The following is an 18,525-nucleotide window of genomic DNA, read 5'->3' as shown; positions in this document are numbered from 1 at the left end:
ATATAGGCACATTATAAAAGGTTGCAATAATGCCTTTTTCAATAATAAACATATTAAGTGAATTCTATTATCTAAAATGTAAAAAATGGTGATCTAAGCCTAATAGAATGGTACACATATGTAAGCACGGTACTTGAGAGGCTGAAACAGGAGGATTGCCACAAGCCTGAGCCCACCCTGGGCTCCAGAGGTCTTTTCTCAAAACAAAGCCAACCGGCACTAATAATGACATGTGTACATACACAATGCTGCTATTTGCAGGAGTGCAAAAGGTACGCTTTCCCCAGGATCTCGCCGGAAATCTTAGGAGCTAAAACTTCTATTTCAATTCCCAGCTCCTTTCTCAGCCTTAGTCCTTGATGCCACATGGGCACATTTAACCTGACTAGCTGCAAGCTCAGGGCTCAGAGGGTCCAAGGGCACAGCCTCTGGGCTCATGGTGGCTGAAGGTGACATGGATGAAAGTAATTGTCAGGACAGCAAGCATCCCAAATGAGAGGCAGGCAGGACAGGCAGAACCAGGCCTGATCCCTTCCTGCAAGACCTCGAGGGGCTTATGGGAGCGTCTCCATACCCACGGCACCTAAGAAACTCCTACTGAGCTCTGCCTCTTAAAGTACCCACTGTGTCCCAATAGCATAGAGGGGCTAGGAGACAGACTCCTTAAATGGGTAAACATAGAGGGAGAGGAGCCATAATAGTGTAATAAAGATGGACAACTTCCAAGATATGGACTTCTTCCTCACCCTCCTGACCTGAGACAAAGCTTAAAACAAAGGCCTTATTGGCTTATTCCCACCCATGGGCCCCTGGTGATGGTTCAACAAGTTCAAGGCCAGCAGGACATGTTATAAACTGCTGGAGGCCATTCAGCCACCAGGTCTCTCTTCAAATTTGATGAACCCCAAATTAGAGAAGAAAGACACTTCAAGGACTTTAAAATAGCCCAGCCCTAAACAACAGGCTTTGGCTTCCTGAGGACCCCTCTACTTTGTGGGAGATTTTTCGTGTGCTTGCTGCAAGTGTATTCCCTCACCACTAATAAAAGTTTCTTTCACCACTGACTGTGTCTGCTTCTTTAATCCATGTCAGATTTTCCCCTGTGCTCCATGTTGAGCTCCAGATTCTCACCCTTCCTAATGCTGTGACCCTTTAAGATAGCCCCTCATGTTACGGTGACCTCCAGCCATAGAACTGTTTTGTTGTTACTTTATAACTATAGTTTGCTATGAGTTGTGATGTAAACATCTGATATTCAGGGTATCTGATCTGTGACCCCCAAAGAGGTTCTGACCCACAGGTTGAAAACTACTGCCCTAGACAGTAATACCTAGGGAGACCAAGCTTTTAACACATGAACCTTTGAGGAGCACAGTATGACTTCATCCAAATCATATTAACACATTAGACTTTGTGGATCCCAAAGAAAACTCCTTGGCTAAAGACATGGCTCAGTGACAGAGCACTGCTATGGCCTTGGGTTCGATTCCAAGCATCTAGCATTTGTCATTCAAGTGTAGCTTGAATCCCTTCATTTCTCTGTCTTCCCAACACCACCTACCTAGTATGAAACATTTTCTCCTGTACTCTGCCCCATGGTAGAGCCTCTGACACTCCTCCCTGTGGTAGAGCCTCTGACACTTGCCCCATGGTAGAGCCTCTGAACTGGTCTCTAACAGCCTCTTGGCTCCTCCCTGTTTATGTTCTTCTGCTGCTCCTAGGAAAGCGTATTACAAGCTTCATGACTTAAAATAAGATTCTCCAACTGTGGAAGCTGAGCCAGCAACCTTGACTTGCTGCCCCTCCCTTTACCTCCTAAGCCTTGACTCTGTCTTGTCTGTGCCCTGGTGCTTCTTTGCTCCCATCTTGAACTTAGAAGGCCTCTTGTGATTGCATCAGGCCACATCTGGATCAAACAAGCAAATCTCCCTATTTGTCCAAGTTTGGTTTCTGTTCTTCAATAAACATCACAATCAAAAGAAACCTGGGGAGGAATGGGTTTGCTTCATCTCACAGCTTACAGTCCATCACTGAGGGAAGACAAGGCAAGAGCTTGAAGCAGAGGTTAAGGAGGAACACTGTTTACTGGCTTGCTCCAGGTTCACGTTCAGTTACCTGTTACACAGCCCAGACCCACCCGCCTAGGGACAGTACTAGCCACAGTGGAGCGGTCCTCCTCTATCAATAACAATCAAAAAGTGCCCCACAGACCAATCTGATGGAGGAGAGTCTTCAACGGAGGTTCCCTCTTCCCAGGTATGTCAAACTAATAACCAAGATTCGCCATCATCCTATCTTAGGGAAAACTGATTAACTGCTGAATTTTCATTCAGCATGAACTTGAAAGTTCCAGTCATGTTCCACAGAGATGTACAGCCCGCTTCCTGTTTCCCTATGTTCCTGCCTCAAATATTTGTTTGGTTCTAATTGGTCTTGTTCCATTCAGCCTCATGTGCTTCTCATGTGCTATCCACTGCTCTACCTCCCAGGTAACCTTCATCTGGTTAGCTCTTGAGCAGTCCTCGGTATCTCTAAACACCACCACACTCACAGGATGCCCTCCCTGATTTCCCAGCCTATCCCTGAGCTCTTTCTACACTGCCATTCTTTTTCCTTCACAGTTTTTTCTTCCACAATTGGACTTAGGGTTTATCTGTGAATATTTATGTTAGATTTGTCTTTCTACATCACACTGAAAACCCATAAAGGCTAATCATAAACCCTCACAGTCATCAACTGGTCGCTGGATCTAAAGTTGAGCAAGTGCTAACAAAGGTTATTTGAACAGAAGATTCAGTTTGTGGAGTGTGAATGGTATTAACCAAAGATTTTAGCATTTTTATTTTAAACTCAGTGGGTCAGACTCAGACAGTTGGCCACTCGTTGCTCCAAATCTCCATCACAAACCAAGTCTTCGGCCTACACCCTACATCTGCCACCCTTCCTACAGTTAAGCCCTTCAGTGCTGCAGACAGACACATCACCTCCCTATTCATGATTATGGGACAGACCACTAGGAAAAAGTTCTAGAAACACAAGTGTTGTGCCACATGTAAGTCTGGGGTTGTTTTAAATAAGGAATTCTTCCTTAACCTCTGACTCCCAGGGTATTCTTCACAGGGCCTTTTCTACTCAATGAATATCCTCCATTCTGGAACTAGTCAGTGTTCTAGAACTAGAAAGTTCTAGATTTCAAACACGGGTTGGTACTTAGAAAATTACTGTGCTTTGAGCCTTAGTGATGCACGTAGATCAAGATCATTACAGGATAATTAATCAGAAGAACAACTCTTAGAAAACCAAAGTATTAGATACTCCAAGCGCAACCCTACGCAGCAAGGCGCCAGCTGCACAGTGTCACTGCGTACATTCTTCTGCTGTTGTTTTGATGTTCCCGATCCAGGGCTTCTGCTTCTTAACAACTACAGATTCGGGCTATCCTCCAAGCTTAACTAAATACTGTCAGAAAAATTATAAAGAATGCCTGGAAGACAGAGACAACTGTTATTCCTAGAAACCTGGGAGATCAAGCTACACCGTCAGGACACCCATCTTCACCCCAACCTGTGAGTATGTGGAAAATGTACTTTCTGACTCGGAAGAAACAGCCCACACGTTTGTTGCCAATGCCCTTGTTGTGGTTTGAACAAGAATGGCCCCCAAAGGCTCATATATTTAATCACTTAGTCACCAGGGAGTGTACTGTTTCAAAGAATTAGATGCATTTGGGAGTGTGGCCTTGTAGAAGGAAGTATGTCACTAGGGGTGGGCGTTGAGGTTTCTAAAGCCCAACTGCCAGGTCTGTCTCAGTCTCTCTCCTCTCTAGCATTTCTGTCTCTCCAACTTCAGGTAAGGATGTAAAACACACGCTGCCACATTCCCCACCATGATAATGGATTAACTCTGAAAGTGTAGGCAAGCTCCGATTGATTGTTTTCTTTGATGAGTTGAACTGGTGATGGTGTCTCTTCACAGCAACAGAACAGTGACTAAGACAGGAGTCGGTGCTGGGAGTGGGGTATGGCTATGAAAGGCTTGAGCACACTTATTGTTATGGGAAATGTAGATTTAAGGAGCTTGGATTGGGAAAGCAGCTGAATGCTTTAATTGAGACTTAATGAGCCACCCTAGTAGGAACATTGAGGATAGCAGTGCTGAAAGCAATGTGGGCCTAGCTCAAGAGGTCTCAAGGGGAAGGACATTAGTACACCCTAGAGACTATCCTTGTGATATTTTGGCAAAGAATGTGGTTGCTTTGTGCCCTCATCTTAAAAATCTACCTGAGGCTAAACTGAAGAGATTTGGATTAATGGTGTTGGCAGAGAAGATTTTAAGATAGCCTAGTAATGACCATGTATGGTTATTAGTAGTCACTCTTCCACAGATCTATAGTGGAAAGGGGCAAGCAGGACAAGGAACCAACTAAAATGTAGTCTGAGGAGAAGAGGGGCACCATGGAAGGTTTTATTGGAGCCAAGTCCAGTGTTTGTGGCAATAAAAAGCTTAAAGAAAAGTTTGATGCTACATAGAATAAAAGGAAGGGTGCCCTGGGGAAAGACCCCATCCAGGTAAGACTCCGATTTGTGAAAAGAGATTAAAGATTAAGCAATGAAGGAATCCATCACCAACAGAAAGCTAACGCAAATGGAACTGAAGGAGGGGCCAACTACCAGACCCACTGAGAGGTTCAGCCACCTGGTTCCAGCTTTAGAGTCAAGAATACAGAAAGGGGTTGTAGAATCTCCCTCCTTCACTGAGGAAAGTTGCTGAGGCCAGGTCTGTGTCAAGGGTGTTGCTGAATGGAGGCCCAGAGAGGTCCCTGAGTGAAGCTGTGAAGGTGAAGCTTGGATTTCACTGGAGGCACTAAGATGTTGCAGATGCTAGAGTCACGGGATACCTGCCAAGAGCAGCTGCAGACCAAGAGTGGAGCCAGCCAAACACAGAAAAGTGTGACGAAGTCAACAAAGCTGAACGGAATGGGAGAGCTGAGGAGTCCATTGACATCAGACATGGTAATAAAGAGTTTGGAGTTTGCCCCAATGGTTTTCAGTCTTGCTTTGGTCCAGCATTTCCTCACTATGCTCCATTTCCTCCCTTTTGGAACAGGAACGTGGATCCTGTGCCACTGTGTGTTCAAAGTCTGTGGTCTCCTTTTTGAGTTTGATTTTACAAGGGTTATAATTAAGAGAATGCCATGAGTCTAAGAAATACTTTGAACTTTTACACCATGAGACTGTGGGGACTACTGATGTTGGGCTGACTGCATTTTCACATTACGATATGACTACAAGCCTATGGGGACAGGGAGCAAATATAGTGGTTTGAATAAGAATGACCCCTATAGGCTCCTGTATGTGACTGCTTAGTTACCAGGGAGCGAAGCTGTTTGAAAGGATGAGGAAGTGTATTCTTGTTGAAAGAAGACCATCACTGTCAGTGGGCTCTGAGGTTTCTAAAGCCCATGCCAGGTCTCTCCCCCACAGCCCCCTCCCCTCCTCTACAGATCAGGATACTCTCATGTTAACTCTCAGTTACTGCTCCAGCACCTGCCTGCATACTGACATGTCCCCCACCATGATGAAAATGGATTAAACCTCTGAAACTGTAAGTCAGCCCCCAATTAATTGCTTTCTTTTGTAAGAGTTGCCTTAGTCATGGTGTCTCTTCACAGCAATAGAACAGTAACTATGACAACCCTTCCCTCTTTGGTCTTAGACACACTTTCTCTGTACTTGACATCCACTTTCCATTTCCTGGGTTTGGGTCATTTTGCTTGCTTTGGCCGTCTCACATGGTTCCATCTAGAATGATTTACACAAATATATCTTAGTTCAACAGGTCTTCCCAGCAGCCCAGACTTCCTCAGATACCACTTTCTTCCCACAAGTCACACTGCATACCCTAAAGGTCCTCATGGGCTCATGGGGCAGGCTCTGATTTACTTCACGTTTGTACTCCCCTCTTCGAGTATCAGAGTCACCACCTGATGACTTGCTGGGTGAAATGAACTAATGAACAAGGATTCAGTTCATCAGAGGGACAAGCAGTGAGAGAAATCAAGTCTAAGGATGACCCTTAGCAGGTTTGCTCACATGAGAGCCATGGAGCTTACCAAGAAAAGGATGTGCTGAGGAAAAAAACAGCCAACTAAACAACAACAAAGATGGGCTGTTTCAAGAGGTCCTGCAGCTTAGCCCAGAACTGTAACTGAAAAGCAAATCTCAGGAAGAAGAAATTCAGAAGGCAGGATGGCTTGGCAGCAAAGGCACTCGCCACCAATCCTGACGACCTGGATCCCCACAACCCACATACATGGTGGAGGGAGAGGACTGACTCCTACAAGCTGTCCTAATATTTTACTGTTCCATGGTTTGAGTGTGCATGCACCCACCCACAATGAACAAACAAACAAATAAATAAAAGCAATAAAAATAGAAAGGGGTTCCAGGGACTAAGCCACTACCCAAAGACTATACATGGACTGACCCTAGACTCCAACTGCATAGGTAGCAATGAATAACCCAGTAAGGGCACCAGTGGAAGGGGAAGCCCTTGGTCCTGCCAAGGCTGGGCCCCCAGTGAATGGAATTCTTGGGGGGAGGGTGATAATGGGGGGAGGATGAGGAGGGGAACACTCATATAGAAGGGGAGAGTGAGGGGTTAGGGGGATGTTGGCCTGGAAACCAGGTAAGGGAATAACATTACATGAAATGTAAATAAGAAATACACAATTTAATAAAGATGGAAAAAAATAGAAAGGGGTAACAGAAGAAACCCAAGTAAGTATATAGTTCCAGGAACAATGAAGAGGAAGGTTTAGGGGGAATATGTAATTGGCATCTAGGGACCTCCTAGAAGCAGTGTTGGCAGAAGCCAGCCTGCAGGAGTGGATTATGGCTAAAAATGACAGGTATATGATCAGTCTTTCAAGCAGCCTGACAGGATTAGAGACAAAAGCACAGCTCCAAGGAAATGGGAAGCAACTGTGAATACAAAATCGTGAAAAGGAAGGCCCTACAGTCAAAGCAGGGGCTAACACAGAAAGCTGACTGCACCAAGGATCAACACGGAGCAGAGAGAGGGCCATGAAGAAACCTATGCTGTATGAGCCTGGGAGAACAGTTTTCTAACTCAGTATTCTAGCAGGATGAGTCAATAAACAGAAATGACTTTTGGAAGAATTTAACAAGTTCTATAAAGACGATGTCAGTGTAATAAAGAGTGTGTGCTCTTGGGTTTTGAATGGCCCTCATACGCTCAGAGAGTAGCACTATTAGGAGGTGTGGCCTTGTTAGAGTAGGTGTGGCTTTGTGGGAGGAAGTATGTCACTGGGGGTGGGCTTTGAGGTCTCAGATGCTCAAGCCAGGCCCAGTGCATCTCTCTCTTCTGCTGGCTGCCAACCTGGATGTAGACTTTCAGCTCCTTCTCCAGCACCATGTCTGCCTTTGTACTGGCACGTTTTCTACCATGATAATAATGGACTAAAGTTCCATAAGCCAGAACCAATTAAATACTTTCCTTCATAAGAGTTGCCATGGTTCTGATGTCTCTTCACAGCAATAAAACCCTAACTAATTCTTAAACAAATGTCTGTTACTTTTCAGTTCTATGTACCTATGTTTTATATATACCAAAACTTTTTGATTATATATATATATATATATATATATATATATATATAAAAAACTACAAGAGACAACTAGACAAAATCATTTAACAAAACCTTCTTTCAGAACAAAAAGAATCTGATCAGGAAGCAAATGCTGTCTGTACTGATTTTTAAAGTACACAGTGCTTAGAGTTTGCTTTACTTTTCTACTTGAATTTTAAATCTTCCCAGATGTTCATGGCTTAGGATGTCAATTTTATTCCCTGGGCAAAGCTAGACAAGTCTCCCAGATGCCCCTTCTCTCAAAAGAAAAATCACAATTTATTAGTGAAACCCATGAATGTGAAGTTTATTTAAAAAAATAAATGAAATAAAATCAAAATTAAGCTGTTGTGGCTGGAGATGGTTCCATGCTTGAGAAAATGGCTGCTCCTCCAGAGGACCAGGGTTTGATTCCCACCACCCAAATGGCAGCTCATTCCAGTTCCAGGGAATTTAATGCCCTCTTCTGGCATCTGAGGGCACTGCATGAGTGCAGTACACAAACATACAGGTGATCAAAACAACCATAAACATATAATGAAATATTTTTTTCAAACACTAAGCTATGTCTATTGACAACATACCGGTACTCACAGGAAAAGAAAGGGGAAACAAACAACTAAACCCAAAACCAAAACAAACCAGTACTGGCAGATAAAACAAAATAGCACTCAGCCATATGAGGATGGCACAGAGGACAAAGAACACAAGGCTGTGTGCCCACTATAATTAACAAAAGTCAGCTTGTCTTACTCATGATTTCACAGAGGAGTGGGTCCTCCCCCCCTTTCTTTTCAAGAAAATGGTTTTATAACAAACCAAATACATGAGATGTTCACTAGATCCTTTGTAATTCCCACCAGGGTCTAAATGGCCCAATAGTACTGATATAAGTGTGACCCTGAAGCAAAGACGAACAGGGTGAGCAGAGAGCTCTTAGTGCATTATTCCTTTGCCAGTCACTGTCAAGAGTTCAACAAGCATGCGTCATGCAACAGGACCTGTTCTCTAGTTGAATATACTACACTAAACAAAACATATTCATATAGAAACAATTCAGAGGATTTGAAATATATGACCTTGAAGAGAATATATACACTGCTGACGCTTGTTTGTTGTGGGGAAATCAAGAGAAAGGGGATGCTGGTGAAAGCCAACCATCCATATATACACACATAGAGATGGATACGGACATGAGATGAAGATACTTAATAGATAACAGCGAGTAGAGTGTGTGTATGAACTATATGTATGAACTGTAAGCTATAAGCAAGTTTTATCCCAATGCTAAACATCTTGCTAAAAATCACATCCAACCTTGTACTTTCCTCTGTCCCAATCTGATTACAATATTAGTGTACAAATCAAAAATATCTGGTGACTGTCAAGGTGGGATGCAATGGAAAAAGAACCACAATGTGGACCCAATCCCAATCTATGGGCTCATTTCTAACCAAGTACAAACTTTTAGAAATGGGGGAATTAACTGATACACTTAACTCGAAATAAGCATATAAGTAGGAAGTAGATTACTAGTTTTGTGAGGAGGAGCAAACGGGTTATTTCAAGTATTGACTTAGAGGGTTATTGAAGTCAAGTCAAGGGTTAGCTCAGCTTCTGAGTCTGTTTCACAAATTAAGTCCACAAACTTCTTGAAATGCAATTCTGCCCATCAACTCCGAAGTTTTAACTTCAGTGTACATTTTTCTCACTACATTTCCATAACAAGATCTGAATATTCTTGACAAATCTCAATCCTCATTCGAGGCGGGTTGGAGTTTGAATGCATGAATGAATGAATGAATGAATGAAGACAAAATATTACAAAAAAAAAAAAAAAAAAAAAAAAAAAAGCCTGCAGACATAAGACCTACTGAAAACAAAGAAGGATTCCAGATCATTGTTCTAACCACGGAAAGAAAACATTTAAGAACGTCATCCCCTGAAACTCAAAGAGGATCCTCAAAGCCCTGTAGCTCCAAAAAGAAGAAGGGACAAAGAGGACGCGGGGATCGAAAGGAATTAGCAGGTTCGAAAGCCAGTAACTTGAACTGGAAAGCAAAATACAAAATACAAAAGATAAAATAATGAGGAAAAAAAACGAAGACGGAGAAGCCCCCGGAAGTAACATCAACAATAAATAAAGCAATAGCGTGGAAGAGGCCATCGAACGCTCCCATGGCTCAAAATTGACAGCCTGAGGCCCGCGGTAGGCCCCGCGACCCGGGACACCCACGACCCCGGAACGCAAACCCTGAGCCTGAGGCACCGCGGGGGCGAGTTCCCGGGAACGCCTCCCGCCCTTCTCAGGCAACCCCGCCCACTGGGCCCGCCCCGTCCCGCCGGCTACTCACCGGATTCGCTTCCCACATAACGGTGCGAAATCGAGCGGAGAGAGCCTGGGGGAGGGGCTAGCCGTGGGGTCGGTATGGTGGGCTTTTTCCGAGGGTCCCCGGGAGCGAAAGGACCGAAAGGAACCCTTTACGGAAGCCTTCCTTCTCCCCCTCCCCGTCACAAGCTGGCGTCTTCGGACCATCGAACCTTCCGACTTCCGCCTGGATCCAGCCAATCAGTGGTGGTCCCGCCCACCACAAAATCGCTCCGCCCCTACGGCACCCCGGGAACTTCCGCGCAAGTCGTCGGGGGAGGGCCTTTACCTGTATGATAAAGCTGTTTAAAGCTAGCCATCCTTCCCACTATGTGATCCTCGAGCTTGGCAGGTTGCATTTCCTCCATGCAGAACCCACGTTTATTAATATCTCCTTATACTGAGTCTAGTGGCCAAGTACTAGGCCAGCTCTACCGACTACAATTGGGTTAAGCTTCCATACTCTTGTTTCCTTCTCCCTTGAATTGGACATGATGATAGTTCTACTTAGGGTGTAAACGAGCTTGCTGAAACCAAGTACTTAGGTGTTTGCAATCTAGAAAACAAAATTTGAGCTATTGACCATGCGTCACTGGGCTTGGAACTCCACACTGACCTATATGTTGTCTCTGTCCTTGTGGATTTTAGAATCAAGAAAGCAAAAAGTAGTTTGGAAACGCAAGAACACATAACGTGAAATTTTAGACAGCAATAGCAAATATGGAGGTCTCCAAGCACGTTTACCTAGAATGCCTTGAAAGTTAAGGTCACAAATAGGTCAAATATTCTTAAAGACGAAGAAGTAGTGAGAGATTGTAGGTGTATTTAAAAAAAAAAAAAAAGGCCAAAGAATACCCACGGATTTAGAACCTGATATTTTCCTTTTTTACGTTTTAATACGACCTTTTCCGCTCCCATATGTGTGAGTCTATTTCTTTAGACTGATAGTGTTCCATAGGTTGCATTTTGTACACATACCTGAAGAAATCTACTGTAACAGACACAAGTTACTATGTAACAAAGGTTACTCTAAATAATCACTTTTTGTTCAGACATTCATTCATTAACCTCTTTAGAACTAATTCTTAGAAATGATACTGTGCAATAAGAAACTAAAGAAAAAATGTTGCCATATGGTTAATCAGTTGCCCAAATATATACTACATAGCATAATTCTTTTTAACTTACTACTTTGAAGTGCGTTTGCTAAATTTGCATGCACCTGCATATATGTGTATTTCTGAACACTCTTAACTGTCTTCTAATCACCTGCTTGTTCCTATGCTATTATAACATATAGATTCCCAGTATACTCGCTCTTTCATAAGGAACATCTCCTAATTTTCTTTTTCAGTTTTTTTTTTTTTAAACAATGAGTTCTCATCCAGCAAACAGTTCTTCCTGTGTCCAGCTCATGTGTCGGGAGTTGGGGTGGTCTGGGTTTTTGAACCCAGACCCTCACATATGCCAAACAATGTTCCACCACTGGGTTATGCCTCTACTGCCTAAAACTCTCTGGTATCTTTAAATACCTTAAAGATATTTTTACAACAATCCATAAGTGTTTGTTCTGGATATATTATAGCTTTTTTTTCAAGTGAAATAGTTTTCATTAATTCAGGAAAGCTGTTGGCTTTTATAAATGTACCATGTCAAACTACCCTGATAACTCTAAGGTTTAAGGAAATGTGGTCTAACCCCTAACCCACAGAAGATTTTTGTCCTAACTTCCATAGTTAACTTGCCTTGTAGAGACCTACTTGGCCTTCGAAGAAGACTAATCCCAAAGCTGCTTCAATTGCTACTGCTCCCTTCCCAAGGCTAGCACCATCCTGATACTACAGCTTATTCAAAGTAATCAGGATCTGTTTGTGTAGCTCAAGGTCACTTCAAACTTCCCCTCCCTCAAAGGCTGAGATTACAGTCATATGCCATCATACCCAGTATAAATTATAATAATAGGTAAAAGGTAAATCGAACTAAGAAAGTCTTATAAAACAAATACACTATGACAAGTACAGTTAATTTCAGGAATGTGAGGGCAGATAGGAGATTAGTAAATCTCTTCATGTCATTCTTTATATTGATGGCCCAGTTGGAAGCAGATAGAACAATGAACTAGAAGAAGCAACTGATAGAATTTAATAGCCTTTCATGTACTAAACTAGGGACAGAAAGAAACTGATTTATAAATAATAGTGTGTTTAAGGCATACATTAATTTTCTGAGGTTTTAGAATATGATCTTATTTGCAGGCAACAAACATTATTCTATGAATAAAACTCACAGATTGGCTCTCTTCCTCACTGGACCTGCCTGAGCCCTTTCAGGTATTTGGAGTCATGAGTTAGGAAGACTTGCATCTTACTTTGCTGAAGAATGAAACGAATCTTAAACTCTCTAAAATATTCCAGTGGAGAATGACTTCATTACTGCCTCCCAGTTTCAGGGGAGGTGGGTGCTAATCATTGGGGTTCAACCTGTCACGGCTTTCTGAGAAACCACCTTCCATGTGAAATGTGTGCAGTTTCCTTCTTAGGTAATAGCACAACACCCAGCAGGGGTCACCTCTCTGTTTCACTGGACTGTAGACCCAGAGCCAGAGCTCTGACAACCATGTGCGCTGATCACATGGTCCTAAGGAAGACTAGACTGTTTTTTCTACCTCTCAGGTTCCAGTGTTTGTATGAGAATAAACCAACCTTCTAACCCAGCCTGGGGATTACTGGGTGATTGGAAGATGTTTTAGGTCTTTGAATGCCTGGGGGAGGGTTGGAGAAAATGCAGAATGGAAACCAATAGATCAGAGATAAAGAAGAGGAAAGAAACCCCACTAGGGAACCTGAAAATTATCAGATGCACTGATGAATGTGCAGGCTCAGATTGAAGTTATGGGGGTGGAGGATACATTTCTCCTAAGCCAATAAGGAGAAAAGAGAGCCAAGCAAACGCTAGGATACAGGATGCAACATTGCATATTATTTTAATATTATTACCATAATTTTCAGTTCTTTCATTTCCCTGCCTACTCCCTCCCTCCCTCCCTCTCTTCCTTTCCCTTTTTCCAGGTATTAGGCATCACTGTCTTCCCTTTCCTCCCACCTAAGTGAGCCTTCCTACCTTTGAATCCCAGAATGCCTTTTAATTTGATAGAATTAAAGAGAAAAACTAATCAGGCTATATAGGACTTCCATCCAACCGTTCAGTTTCTCCAATGTTAACGCTGTAGCTTAATACCACACATTAGCTGGATTTCATTGTGATCATTTCCCACATGCCTGTAGCATACTTTGATTATATTCATGCCCATTCCCCTGTCTCACCCCCTTCCCCTGGTTGCTTTTCTAACTGCCACATTCGTGGCCAGAACTTGAGGGGCACCAGGAAAGGAGATGATGGACAGATTCTTGTATCAGAAAGGAGAGGGGCCTGGAAGAAGGCTCAAAGGGGGAGAGGAGGGGCCGACAGAAGAGCGAGGGAGTGCTGGAGAAAGCACATTTGCACCTACTGAATGTAAAGACCCAGCCGCTGTCTGAGAAGGAGCCAACAATGGGGCCAGGCCCCAGAGTCTGCCCTGCTGTTGAAGTCTGACAGTTAACAACCCCAACAGGAATTAAGAGGTGAAAGAAGCAGGTGAAACATTTGCAGAAGCCGAGATAAGCATTCCTGGGAAGGAATTCTCTTTAAAAAACATCAAAATGCAATCCCCACAGATTTTAATTAGGAAACATGACAAGGAATTAAATTCGACCTTTAAAAAAAAATGAAGTGCTAAGTAACTCCCCACACTCACTGGAAGGACTCTATTGAAAATACCGGTGATTATTAGCCTTAGCTGCTGGGGGAAATTATCCAAGCACAAAGATGGACATCAGCATTCAGCTCACAGCAGCCGGCAAAAGCAGCAGCTGAGATGTGTGTCTATCCTAATTAGAGGATGCAGCGCTCTGAAAAGAGCCCAGAGCCGCCCCATTCCCATTCCCGGCTGGGGCTTTCCTTCAAGGAACAGCACATCCAGGTTTTGGTCATCGCGACCACATCGTGGGATCTTTTTTAGACTTTAAAGACCGGAGCAGAGATAGCAGGAGGGACTCAGGAAAGGGTGCCTGAGGCTTTGATATGGAAAACAGGAAGCTTGCAAAAACAAAGCTAGCCTGAGAGGGCATCTAGGAAAGCAAGCGAGAAGGTGAGGGAAAGAAAGCTTTGGAGTAGAGAGGAGAGAGCAGGTGGAGGCTGGATTGCCCACACTTAGTCCACTCCAGGTCTCTGGGTCCAGCTTGTTCCTTAGCACACCCAGGGACATCAAGGGATTGCAGTCAATTATCTAGTTTGAGTTACTCCTCAATTCTTCATTCTCCAAATATTTATGGGGTGCCTTCCATGTCTGAGGCGCTCTCTCTCTCTCTCTCTCTCTCTCTCTCTCTCTCTCTCTCTCTCTCTCTTTCTCTCTCTCTCTGTCATAGGTCAGTAAGCACTAAAAAACACAAACAAACAAAAACCCCTACCTTTGTGCTACTTACATCCGAGGCTTCAGAAGGCCTCGAGATGGAGCGGAGAGGAAGCTGACAACATGTGTGATAAATAAGTGCGTTACAGAGTTCAGGGTAAATAGCATTCTGAGGACCCAGGATAGGCCTGGGAAAGGGAACATTTGGGAACAGCTCAGAAGAGATAGGAGTGAACAGTTCATAGAGATCTTAACGATGTGTTCAGGCAGAGGAGGCAGTCAATGCAAAATTCCTACATAGCAACAATAGAGAGAGAGAGAGAGAGAGAGAGAGAGAGAGAGAGAGAGAGAGAGAGAGAGAGAGAGAGAACTTTGGGAGTAGTGTGTGTGTATCCATGAATTTATAGATGTATATATGTGTAAGGACCAACGATCTCATGAAATAGCACCTATTCTTCTTGCAAGGAAACCAAGGTACAGAAAAGTTATTGTGCTCAAGGGAAAGGAAGCTTAACTTTGGTACTTCACTCTAGAGCCCCAAACTCTCATGGCTCCCTTACACGATCTCTCCGTGTGGTTTTAATCCACCCTCTTCTAACTATTCAACCCCAAATGGATTGGGGTATCCTCCCAAGAACGACATATGCATTTCTTTCTCAAAAAAAAAAAAAAAAAAAAAAAAAAAAAAAAAAAAAAAACCTGTCACTTGCTGTGGCATTGCCTGTGACCCTTACCCTAGCTCTTTGCTCCTCTTCCTGACTCTCAGCTCCAGAGGCACTCTTTCCTGGTAGCTAATCCTTGGTGGCCAAGGCCTCTGCTTGCCAAGTCAAGCACACGTCTGAGGGAGGAGTTTTGGCCTCCCCCCACCACCAGTCAATGGGGTTGGAAGGGGTGCCTCTGTTGGTTAATAATGCCATCAGGTCAGAGGCAAGAAAGCATGACCTGCATTTAAAGCTGTATTTTTCGGTTACCCCTACTATAAAGGATACCACATGGGGAAGGGTGTGGTGCCCCCACCCCACTCCTGGCTTACAGTGTTCTTTTACCTTTTCTCTCAAGGCTGGGTACCTTCACACTAGAAGTTAGTGAACTGAGCATGTTTTAGGGTGAGTGAATTATCCATCAGTAAATCTGAACGGTTACTTTTTAAAAGCTAGAATCTTTTTTTTCTCCTCCCATTTGTCTTCCTTCTGGCTCCCTTCTTCCTTCCCAGGGCTTTCAGGGGTCCAGAGCCTCTCTGAAAGCTCTGAAAGCTGCCCACTATTCCTAGATCCCAGGATGCCCATAGTTAAACTGTGTTGACTGGCGTTGGTAGCGCTGTGCCACTGGGTGGGGGCAGGGGTTTTCTTCATTACACTTTCAGTTCCCATTTTGTTAGGAAAAAACCTCTAGCCTTTCATGTTTAAATAAACCTGTCTCTTAGGACACAAAAGGCCACATTGGCCTCCGGCTTTGAAGCCCTTTCTTGCTTGTGACTTGCTGCTTCAGGGGAAAGGGAGGGAAATTGTCTGTAGTAAGAGACAATCAGATGTAAGGCTCATCCTTACCAAGGCTCCCACCGGTTTGCAAATGTTCTTATCTCTGTTTTTTTGAGTTTTCCCACAGACAGAAGACTCAAATGTTCCCACACAAATGGCTTACAAAGGCACAAGCCACCCAGACAAAATGGAAGACAGGAAGCTGCAGGAACGCCTGCGCTGAGACCAACTTACATTGGTGCCAAAGAACTGACCTGGAAACTCACCCAGCACCCGCTGGACCCTTTGGGACAGATCACCATACTATACCTCATGGATCGCCCCAAGTCACAGAGAAAGGATCTTGGAAGTCACCCCCTGCCCCACCTATGTGCAAGATTTGGCATAACTCCTAATATATTATTTTTAATAGACGATTCTTGATATTATTCCAGACCCTGACTAAGACCAACGCTGCAATAGAAACTCATATGATACTGTATTCCCCAAAGCCCAATAAAGCAAATATGATTTGGAATAGTTTGGCGTAGCATTGAACGAGACCCACCTGGCAACCAGTTCTCAAAAAGCGCTGTGCTGAGGGGAAAACCAGAACCCTCAGCCTCTGCTAGAGCATTGCATGCAGCTTACGGTCTGCTCCTTGCACCGGCACCAGTCTTGCCCTGCAGGGTGATGTCTGACCTCTTCCAAAGGCCTGTAGTCACATTTTCTCTGAACATTTTCTAGTCACACTGTTCATGTCTGAACATGCCAGGGGTTCTAAGAAAGCGAAACTAAAAGGAAAAAAAATTCCACTATGATCTCGCACATTGAGTGCTTTCCTTTTTATTCTTCTGAAGGATGTTTCCCACGGCTCTAGTTATCTGGTCTTCTACTCAGAGTGAGGACAGAAAGCGTCCATGCTTGAAAAACGATGTTGTATAAATCTTGCCTAGATGGCTTGGGGCATACAATATTTGACTTGGAGTTTCTTCCAATCTGTCTTTTCTGGGTACAGAATGGGTGGTCTCTTTTCCTCTGCGACTGGAAGTCTTGCTTATTTCCAACACAAGATGGCGCTGTTACACAGGCGACGGTTTTCCTGATAAGCGGACGAAGAGACTAAGACGCAGGCACAAACTTTCTAGGCAAGCGCTCTACCACTGAGCTAAATCCCCAACCCCACAAACTTTCTAATAAGCCAGAGAGTTCCTGTGGTTTTTTGGATGGACAAGCTAGCTTTTGTGAAGGCCATTTCCAAAGGATTCTGCTGTCCATATTGCTTTATCCAGGACGGTGGGAATTGTAGTTCTAATGTGTACTTAAAAGTAAAAGTTTAACAACTTGAACTAGAAGTCCCTTAAAACAATCTGTCAAAATCAGAGGTAGGTCGTCAGGAACATTTGCTGGGTCACTGTGATCAAAGGTGATGAGTCTTATATTCTGATATAGGATGTCTCTCAACCACTTCATGCCAATGTAGACTGGGGTAGTAAGATTGCTTCGATGTACAATGGAGTCATTTGGAGGTTCTTTGATAGACAGTTCACTGTTGGATCTATAATCACCAACCAAGTTCTGATATCTTAACATCTAGGGACAAAGCTGGGATTTTAAAGGAATTCGCCAGGCCTCAGTTTTCCTCCCTGATTCTACATGAATCTCCACATTACAACCCCGCCCCCCCCCCAATCTGTTTAAACTCTTTCAGATGCTAGAACTGCCCACTCAGAGAAGCAAGTAGCCTTCTGAGTTTCTAGATGTTTCCAAGAGCTTGAATGTTCTTTCTTAGAGCCAAAGTGTGGCTGCTTTACCATTAAAATGTTACGATCTTGTCAACAGTGGTATGTCTTGCTGTGTTTCTATGATTGGGGCCAAAATATGATTAACTTTCATGATTTCTCTTTGGAACTGTTGGTCAACTAAGAGTCCTATGTCATTGTTGTATATGAAATCCTGTGTGTGTGTGTGTGTGTGTGTGTGTGTGTGTGCATTTGTGCAGGTGTGTGCACATATGTGTGTGCCTGTGCATGGATGTGCTATGTGTGTGCTATGTTTATGCATGTGTGTGCATGCATGCATGTGTGTGTGAGAGAGAGATGTAGGTTATATGTAAGTGTACATGTGCATGTGTGTGCATGCACACATATGTGCGCGTGTGCGTGTGTGTGTGTGTGTGTGTGTGTGTATGGCCAGGGGTCAATACTGGGTGTATTTGAGACAGGGTTTCTTATTAAACCTGGAGTTCACAGATTCAGCTAGGCTGGCCGGCCAGTAAGAGACAGTCACCCTGTTCAGCCTCTGAGGGCTCGGGTTACAGACCTGTGCCACAGCAGTCAACTTTTACAGGAGCTGGGGGTCCACACTCATGCTTGCACAGTAAGCTCTCGTCTCACTCAGTCACTTCGAAACCCATACAATTCATTTCAAAAACCAAAATACAAGCATTAAACCTGATGTCGTCATAAGGTTTTAAGTTGGGCGACTTACTGAGAACTGTGTAGTACTGGGTCGGCTACGAGATATTCTGGCATGCAAAAGTCTGTTCTTTCCCTCTTTTCCTCACATGCCTGCCCTGTTTGTGAACTTGAACAAAAGACTT

General features: G+C 43.8%; 1 protein-coding gene and 1 long non-coding RNA gene across 8 annotated transcripts in view; one reads left to right on the top strand and one right to left on the bottom strand.

Moving 5' to 3' along the window:
- Nucleotides 1–17,052, bottom strand: part of Parp11 (poly (ADP-ribose) polymerase family, member 11) — a 46,359-nt gene extending 29,307 nt beyond the window's left edge. For 2 of the 7 annotated variants that reach the window (XM_063286573.1, XM_039108830.2), the window contains exon 1: nt 16,492–17,043. The gene's annotated coding sequence lies outside the window, so the exon portion shown is untranslated. 7 annotated transcript variants of the gene reach the window in all.
- Nucleotides 3,141–5,040, top strand: LOC134486844 (uncharacterized). Its single transcript, XR_010066269.1, has 2 exons — nt 3,141–3,566; nt 4,789–5,040. It is a non-coding gene; the product is annotated as an uncharacterized LOC134486844 (long non-coding RNA).
- Nucleotides 17,053–18,525: the final 1,473 nt, after the last annotated feature.

This window comes from Rattus norvegicus, chromosome 4 (assembly GCF_036323735.1).
Source record: "Rattus norvegicus strain BN/NHsdMcwi chromosome 4, GRCr8, whole genome shotgun sequence".
Lineage (NCBI taxonomy): Eukaryota > Metazoa > Chordata > Mammalia > Rodentia > Muridae > Rattus > Rattus norvegicus.
The sequence above is the reverse complement of the archived record's forward strand: the minus strand, read 5'-3'. Positions and strand labels throughout refer to the sequence as shown.